Raw genomic sequence first — 9,505 nt, forward strand, 5'->3', positions numbered from 1 at the left:
AAAAAAAAAAAAAAAAAAAAGCTAGCACATGGAGAATGATACTGGAGATGGTCAAGTTTCCACCCCTATTTCTAAGACACACACACACGAACTCTCCAGATCTTCACAGACTTGTGAGACAAGGCAAGATTAACTTGTGAAATGGTGGGATCAATCCTTCTTACAGACAAAACATAAAAAAAAATTAAGCTGGGGGCTGGCGAGATGGCTCAGCAGGTAAGAGCGCTGCCTGCTCTTCTGAAGGTACTGAGTTCAAATCCCAGCAACCACATGGTGGTTCACAACCACCTGTAATGGGATCTGACACCTTCTTCTGGTGTGTTTAAAGTTAGCTACAGTGTACTTATGTATAATAATAAACCTTTAAAAGAAAATTAAGCCGGGTATTGTAGCACTTACCTATAACCCCAGCATTCAAGTAACAGATGTAGGCTTAATAGATTTTAAAGTTGAGGCTATGCTGTGCTACATAGAAATACCTCATGGGATGGGGAAAACTGGACCTAGCAGCTCCATGCTTTAAAAACTTGGATTCATGTTAACTGTAATATAACTCACTGTTAGTTAAAGTAATGTGGCCTATTAGAAATTAACACATAGTTACACTATCTAGAAAACTCCTAAAAAATTCCCCTGGGCTTTGTACATTTGTGGCTGTAGCTAGGTTCTGCTCACTAAGGGCCACAGGTTTTGAGGGTCTGTGTTCCAGGATGATGGAACCCCCTGACACAGAGTCCAAAGTTCTAGGCCCCTGAGCCCCGGAGACAAGTAAGGCTTGGGAAGACAAGACAGAGTGTCGGTGTCAGATGGGCACAGGGCTGCAGGAGTCCTCGTCACCTATCAAGTCATGGATTCAAGACTATGAGTAGTTTCACCTTGCTAGGGCCAAGCTGAGAGCTCATGGAGGAACTATAGCTGGCAGGTTTGGAGTGTCATCTAGACGCTGAGTAGAGAATGGCATGGGCTATTTGGAGAGGTTTTAGCAGTGATGTTAGGTCCAACTCTACTACCCTTCTTGGGTTTCGGGCTGTATGTGGGGAATTTGCCCTAGTTACCATGCCTGGAGTGATTGGCCCTGAGTGAGGTCTAGAAGCTCCCTTGGGTCCCAAAGCCCAGGCACTGGCTGCCACTTAATTTTCTCTGTTGTTCCCTTGAACACATGGAAGCTGTTGACGAATCCTTTTCTTTGTTGCGACAAGGCAGGTCAAAAGCAGATCAGTGGATGAGGGTAAGGTGGTGTCCCAAGGAGCCAGCTGTCCTTTCTCCCTCTTTTTTGACCTCCACAGGGACAGACCTGATTTATTTATTTTGGTTTAAAAAATAAAAGTAAATGAAAAAAAGAACCAACTTTGCATTGCATTGGCTTGACCCATAAACTAAGTTATCATAGCAAAAAAAAAAGAAAAAAGAAAAAGACCCATTCTTCCAGCCAAGATTTAAACAGTGGCTGAGGGAAGGAGGGGGAGGAGGAGAAATCTTTATATTTATATGCAGGGCATCCTTCAGTGTCTGTAAGGAACTCATTCTAAGACCTTACAGATGTCAACATCCAAGCGTGTTCCAGCACCTTCTATAAATGATGTGACACTTCTATCTAACCTATGCACATCCTCCTGTAGGTGCTATACTAAGCCCAAGATAATTAATACACTTAATATACAAATGATTATTTTATCCTATTACTTTAGAAAATGATGAGTCTGTAAATATTTGGAACAGATAGAATGTGTTTCAAGTATTTTCCATCTTCGGTTGGTAAACATTTAGATGAGGAGCCTTCCTGGCTATGGGGTTTCCCCTTTATAAGTGTTTGCTCTCACTACTTTGCTCAAGTCCTCAAGGCAGATGCCTCTCCCACTTTGAGCATAAGGAAAACTGACAGAAGCAGTCACCTTTCTTAAGAGGCAGAAGATGAATGAGAACCTATTTCCCTTCTTAACCAACACACCTAGTCCATGCACAGCCTAAGCTCCATTTTAGGATCTGCAGCTCTAGATGTATTTGTGTGTCGAAGGGTAACTCGGCTGCACATTGCTTTTCTGACATGGCTCCTAGACATGATTGCTTAAACAAAAATTCCTCTGCTAAGTTCATCTGTTGCTAGCTATGCAGCCCTGATAGGAATGTAGGCCTTCAACAGAAGGGTATGTGTAGTAAGATGAATACACAGAATTTTATTTAAGGGATCTAATGTGATCCATATACTTAATTTGAAAAATGGTAATTAAAAATAAAATCTGAGGGGCTGGATAGATGAATTGGTGGTTGAGAGCACAGGCTGCTCTTCTAGAGGACCTGGGTTCCATTCCCAGCACCCACATGACAACTCATACCTATCTGTAACTCTACTTCCAGAGCTTCTGACACCCTCACAGATGTATATGCAGTTAAAAAGGAAAAAAAAAGATCATAAAATGAAATAAAAAATTTTTTAAGAAAAGGAAAACATGAGTACTCAAAAAAACAAACAAAAAAAACCCCAAAAAACAAACCCTATAAAGTATAAACACAAGACTTTCATCATAGACACTGCCCTCCCCATCCCACAAAAACATCCTCTTGAACAAGCTTCCACCTGCCAGCCTCCAATCTGCCAGTCTACAAATCCAGTCTACACCAAAGTTCTGCATTGTATAAACAGACATGAAGCTGTCAAACAGCATGATGTCCCCATCTGCACACTACAGCAATCAGCCTTCGTTCTAATGTGAATCAACTAAAACAACAATCCAGATGCCCCATCAAGCAAACAGGATGCCACCTGTGTGTGAAAAGACTTGGGAAATTAAAAATAGATGAAGAAACCCTTGTGGTTAAAAATGCTAATGGAATCAACTTTAAGAAACCAACTGCAAACTCCTTAAAGGAGCGGAGCGACCCAGAGGAAAAACAAAAGAAACTTAGGTTGATGGGTGGTGAGTTACTCAGAACTGGCTTTCTAGTGAGCAACCTTTTAAAATACTAAATAACTCACACCTGCTAACCTAGTCTGGGAAACAAATCCCATGTTCTAGTTTCACTTCTTTTGCTTTGATAAGAACCCTCTGACAAAGGTGACTTCAGGGGAAAGGGGTTTATTTGGCTTACGATTTCACGTCACTGACCCTTGTTGCAGAAAGTCAGAGCAAGAACTTAAAGAAGTGTGGTAGAAACCATGAGAGATGCTACTTGCTGGCTAGCAGGCAGGCTTGTGCTTGGCTATCTTTCTTATACAGCTCAGGACTAGCTGCCTAGGGAATGATGCTGCTCAGAGTGGACTGTACGCAACAACCCCCCCCTCTTGATTAGCAATTAAAACAATCCCCACAGACACGCCCCAGGCCAGTCTAATCTAGGTGATTCCTCAAATGAGATTCCATTTCCAGACCTTTCTAGGTTGTATCTAGTTGAAGGTTAAAGCTAACCTGGATACCCCATGGGTCTAAGGTGAGTAAAGTAGATCATTTGTACAAGGATGTTCACTGCTGTACTAATCACCACAGGGGAATGATGAGAACCAGAACAAAAGGATCAGAAGGAAATTTCAGCAGTATCAATAACATAGAGATGAACCATGATAAAAATACAAGAGTAGTAGTATGTGAAAAAATGTATATAAAAATGTTAAGCCACAGAGAATGGGATTTGCATACTGAATTTGTAACTACATAAAAACACACCCACATTTAGAATCCCATGCAGTTACACGATTTTAAGCTCTCTTGCTGCTATATTGGTTAAATGTATTTAAAGATATGTACCGTCTGTCCCACATGCATAAAGCTTTGCCTCTTCCTGGAGCCCTCTTTCTTACAGTTTGACTTCCTGTATTCTCCACACAGACCATGGAGAGTGGCCAGTCTTCTTAGCACAAAGCCAGGCTAGGCAGCAAACAGCATTTCCAAATCCAATCCAAACTGAGCTCTGGTGTAAACAGTATGGACAGGCAACTGATACAACCTGGCAGGAGAGGCCTGGGACATGGAAAGTCATCCTGGACTCTAAGCAATGTCCTGGGAAATGACTATCTGATTATGTCTCAAGTCCTTTGCAATCCTGAGCCTTCTGTTCTCTCCAACCTTGAGTTGCCGAGGACTCACCCATCCTGTCCTTCTGCCTCTCTGTGCTTCCTGAAAGAGTTATTTCTGCAAATAGCACAGGTAACAGAACCTTTCCCCTGTACTCCCACTATGGACAAGCAGTTGCACTCACAGGACAAGCCCATTATATCGTAATAACAACCCAAAAGTACAGTTACACACACACACACACACACACACACACACACACTACTAACACCAATGCTATGCATGGAGCCACACATTGAACCCAGACTTGAAATTGTATATACTTAAGGTGTACCGTATGATGTATTATGGCAGAGCTAACTAGGCATATTCATCTATTTACATAGTTACCATCTGGCAGGGGGGCCAGGGTGGTGAGATACATTCCCAGCGACTATTAACTTCTGGATACAAGACTAGTCACAGCTTGTTAGAGATCTAGAACTCATGCATTCTGTATTGCTGAAACTTTGTCTTCTGTGCCCAACATCTCCCTCTTTCCCAGCCTTTGACATTCTGAGTAATTCTAACACCTTCCCAGGAAGAGTAAGGAGCCCAAGGCATGGACCTTATCTCCCTGGTGAGAACTAAATTTAGGAAACTAAATGGTGCACCAATCAGTAGGATCCCAGGCCCCCCAGTTCCCAGGCTACACTACTTCCCTTGACAGTGTGGTATTCATCAAGGCTGAGTTGTGACAGAGCTCAGTGGGTTACAATTCATAAATGCAGGCCTTCCTGGTTGTCTGGGGCCTCACATCCGTGTGCCCTGGTAGTTTCTATTTCAGTGTCTTGTTACTCAATCAAGTCTTCTATTGGGAAATGGGTACCAAGAAAAGAAACAGGTAGTTTCAGTTATTCAGAGCTCAGAAAATCTGGGGGAAATTTGTTCTTCTAAAACTCTAGCTATGAGAATTCAAAGTAAGGAGGAGCCAGATCCCAACCAAGAGCAACCCTTCCCCCTCCCCCTTTCCCCCTCCCCCTCCCAAGTGAGTTCTACAGCAACTTCCTGACTGCTATTCCAACTGCAGCAGGACTTCTCATTCACATGGTTAGAAGACCATGGGAAAGCCCAACTGGAAAACTCCACAGCATGGAGGTAGCAAAGAAGCCATGAAAGAAAACGGTCACATGGACCCGGAGCTAGGCATAGGAGTGGGGAGCTAGTGGCCACAGGTGTGCAGGAAAAGAATCTTCCAGAAGCAAAGCTCCACATATGAGAGTTTGTAGAGAGAGAGACCAGCAATTTATCTGAAATTAGAAAGGAAGGAAGGAAGGAAGGAAGGAAGGAAGGAAGGAAGGAAGGAAGGAAGAAAGAAAGAAAGAAAGAAAGAAAGAAAGAAAGAAAAGGGAAGGGGAGGAGAAGGAAGAGAAGAGAAGGAAATGGAAATGGGAGGAAGAAAGAGAAGGGGGAGGGAGGAAGGAAGAAGGAAAGGGGAAGTAATAAGAATGCCAACATGGTGTTTTTACTGGAATTCCATCCCACCAGGACCCAGAGCCTCATTCAGGATCAACTCTAGTCTACCCTAAAAAGTAGCCAGTGAGCAGACTGGATAGGCATCCTCTGTTACATTAGTCCAAGATCTCAAGTTTACACGTAGTTGTGACACAACTGCATTTCCATGTTTACAGCTAGAATGCAGCTGAGAACAAACAGAGCTTTGAAGTCGGTTATTTGAGACAGAAATTTGAGTTTTCCCATTCCAAGTTAGATTGATTCCACAGTGGCTACTTCTCTGGGATTGTTTTGGCCACCTCTTAAGATATATATATGAAAATAGTGCAGGCCTTACACCCTTCATCCAGCCCCTCCCAAGCTTTTCACATCCCCTTACAGGATGCTAGCAGAAACACAGGCAGAATCCTGGGTTTTACCTGTAAAACTTGTGACTCCAGCTTCCCTGCATGGGACAGAGGCTGTGTTTGGCATACGGGTCCATCAGTTCTCTTTCATTAAGGTTTCTGAAGAGCACAGGGAGTCAGAAAAAGAATAGCAACTCACTTCATAACAGCTCACCACAGACCAGAAGGCAGGAAGGACAGAGAACTTAGCAGAGGGCTCAGGGGAATGGTGTACGCTACCTCCTCTGGCAGACAAGATATGTATGTGGAGAAGGGAGAGGAGGAGGGGGAGGTGTGGCACATAGAGGGAAGTGTGAGGCTATGATCATAGCCAGGAGCTCAGGATCTTCAAAGGCACCACATTTTACTTCTCTCTTGATTAAGAAATTTCTAGATCACACACACACACACACACACACACACACACACACACACACACACACCACATACACCAAGACTCTATACTCTAACTGCATTCCCATTGACATCCAGAAAGAGACCTAGATGGCTTAAGTAGGACAGCTGGTCTATCTGACCCCTACTTCTGTCTCATATAAAACCCCAAATTAGCTAAGAATGATTTCCCAACAATACCTTGGGTGTGAATATTCACAGTGCCTAAAGCAACAGTCTAGTTCCTCAAGGAACTGAATGCACCACTCCTTTCTAAGCCTTCTGCAGACATCCCGAGACCCCTTTGTGAGGGGTCCAGCTTGATGGGCTAAGATTCCTTGTCTAGACGAGAGGTTTTCCCAAGTGGACCTTGGGAGTTAAAATCATTGGCCACAGGGAGAGGCCTTTACGGGAGGTGGGATGTGACAGCTGAGCGAGTGGAAACTGAGAGAAAAGAGAGATTAAAGGGGAGTGAAGGTCTTCTACACAGGAGGGCATGCAGTCAGGTGTCCTATTCCAGAGAAGGAAGACAGATACCACGGATGAACGCTGGTAAAGGGGGAAAGCAGCCAAACGTTGCAAGTAAACTTGACGGTGTGGGAAGGATGGCCACTGGGAATCCCAGCTGGGTTTTGACTTCCTGTGTTTTTTAGAAGAAAGTAAAACTTGAGGACAGAGACATTAAACTCCCAAAGACCCCGGCTGGGATTCTGATTATCAGAAAACAGGACAGAACGGAACAGTTGGGAAGATTAACTAAACTAATATTTATAATCTGTTTATTATTCATGAACAATCTTCTCATGAATAATTTTCCCTCCATTCAAGCTGCCTATAAGACTATCCAAACATCCTGGCTATGCTGCTTTCGTGGGAAGCACACCCCTCCCAGTGCTTTCCCCGTAACGCACTGATTCTTCAGCTTTCTGATGCTGTGACCTTTTGATAACAGTTCCTCATGTGGTGGTGACCCTCCACTATAAAATTTTTGTTGCTACTTCATAGCTATAATTCTGCTACTGTCATGAAGCATAATATAAATATCTGTGCTTTCCAATTGTCTTAGGCAACTCTTGGGTAAGAGCTGTTCAATACTCAAGGGGGTCTCGACCCATAGTTTGAGAACCACTGTTGAAATAAAACACCTTTTCGTTTACTTCATTTCTCTCTTCTCTGAACTCTTTCTCTCAAAGTGACAGATAGACACACCTCCAATGTGGAATATTGGTCACGGTCATGATTACATTTCCTTCCTTCAAGCCTCTTCATAAATGTTTGGTGAAAGGTTACCTTGTCAAGAAAACCTATCATCTTCCCATTTCACTTCTGGAGCAATTTTAGTGTCCACAGCTTTTTCCTAGGACATGTTGAAGTTTTTCTACATCTGCTTTCAGATACTAGCTCTCCCTTTGGAAATGCCAGCCGTGAGCTGAAGTATTCACGCATCCTTCCATAACAAGGTCGCCTACTATTTGTTGGTATCAGGATTGGCTCTGAACCCAGTGACATCACTTCTAGGTGACAGTGATCTGCACATCTGTTGCCAAGGCAACCGTCACCATAGTCCCAGAATCCACTTGGATAACCTCCCACCTTTACCTGTGCCTATGTCACTATCCAAATAAAAGGAAGACCCCCCTCTGACTTCTCTCTCTCTTTCTCTTTCCTCCCTTCGCCTTTGCTGCCACCTTTGCCCTTCTTTCCTTCAATAAACCTCATGTGGAACTGTTTGGCCTGGTATGATCTATCTAGAGCTGCACTTCTAACACAACACTATTCACATACATTTTACTCCCATCTCAAGAACTATGTAGTAATAAAAATGAGCAAGGTTGTTAAAACCAGGTATGATAAACAGGAACTTTGAAAGCCAGTACCAGAAGGTCAAGCCAGTGGCCCTACCCATTTGCTGGATATGAACTTAGCCAGCAGGTCTCTGCTCTCTGAGTTTAGGTCTTGGATACTTAGAATTTTGGAGTATAGTAAGCTCTGAAGGTCACACAACCTTCTCCGTGGCCTTAAAGCTCAACCATTAGCTTCGGTGAGGTGCTGAGTCCATTCTGAGTTCTGTTCCCTGTTCATCCTTCAGCTAAGATGGCAACCCCAACTCTTTTTATCTCCACAGCACCGGCTAAGCAGATTCGAACCTCCCACTCCTGGGTTCTATTCTCAGCTGTCAACCTTGCCAGCTCTTGTCAAGTGTCTCGATGTATATGGCTGAGCGCCAGGTGAAGAAAGGAAGAATCTAGAACACAGACTGCCTAGCTTACTGCAGAGCCCACAGCCCTACAGGCAACAAACAGGTTATATGGGTAGAACATTAAACCAAACATGAATGGGCACTGTGATCCTTGTGTTCTGTGAGGTTCACTGGCACAGACATGTGGCATGAGGAGAGAGGGCCTGATGGAGGAGGAGCCCGGGGGGTGGGGCAGAAGAAAGAACACAGTCCCAGGAGACAGGATGCCCGTGTTCTGGCTTTCAGCCCTTCACTCCTGAACAGCTAATAACTTTAGATGGCCCACTCCTTGTCTGCCCCTGCCCTCCTCTGCCTCCATGGTATAGTGGTAAAAATTTACCCCCTTGGACCAGCCCTGACTAAATCAGAACACTATAGAATTTAGCACTAGACAGGGCTTCAGAGATCATCTACTCTGCTGCTTTTTCTAGAACCTGCAAGATCCTTGGGAAAGGTCGTTAAAAACACATGGCCTACCTGCCAATCAGAACAGAGGATTTTGAAACATGTAGTGTGTGTGTGTGTGTGTGTGTGTGTATTTACACATATACATAGAGAGAGAGAGAATGGGGAAAAAGAGAGATAAATTCAAAGTACCTAGAGGTTGATACAACCTCAGGGCTGTCACAGCAGACACTGTGTGACCTCTAAAAGGACAAAGTCCCAAGACCATCCAAAGCCAGCTAAAACAAGCATGGACCAAACTAACTGCTAACTGCTTCATCTTGCAAAATCCACTGTCCCCATCATGCACCTAATGCCATGACACATCCAAAAATCCCATATAAGGACACAAAGTTGGAGTAAACTCTGCAGGAAAAAAAATCCCCAACTCGTTCCCGGAATTGCCTACCTTTGCTTTGCCTTAGTCATGGCCACCACCTCCCCATGAATATTTCTTCCCTCCTTATGAATAACCCTCCTTCCATTAGAGGTTCCACATCAAGCTCTGTCCAGAAACCCAGGGTTTGCAGCTTTCTGGGGGG

General features: G+C 43.9%; 1 protein-coding gene across 4 annotated transcripts in view; it reads right to left on the minus strand.

Moving 5' to 3' along the window:
• Nucleotides 1–9,505, minus strand: part of Ptk2b (protein tyrosine kinase 2 beta) — a 127,470-nt gene that overhangs the window by 68,936 nt on the left and 49,029 nt on the right. The window contains exon 1 of one of the 4 annotated variants that reach the window (XM_031362840.1): nucleotides 7,571–8,758. The exons of the other annotated variants lie outside the window; for them this stretch is intronic. The gene's annotated coding sequence lies outside the window, so the exon portion shown is untranslated. Of the gene's footprint in view, nucleotides 1–7,570; nucleotides 8,759–9,505 lie in introns of those variants that run through there. 4 annotated transcript variants of the gene reach the window in all.

Source organism: Mastomys coucha, unplaced genomic scaffold (genome assembly GCF_008632895.1).
Source record: "Mastomys coucha isolate ucsf_1 unplaced genomic scaffold, UCSF_Mcou_1 pScaffold9, whole genome shotgun sequence".
In the NCBI taxonomy this organism is placed as follows: domain Eukaryota; kingdom Metazoa; phylum Chordata; class Mammalia; order Rodentia; family Muridae; genus Mastomys; species Mastomys coucha.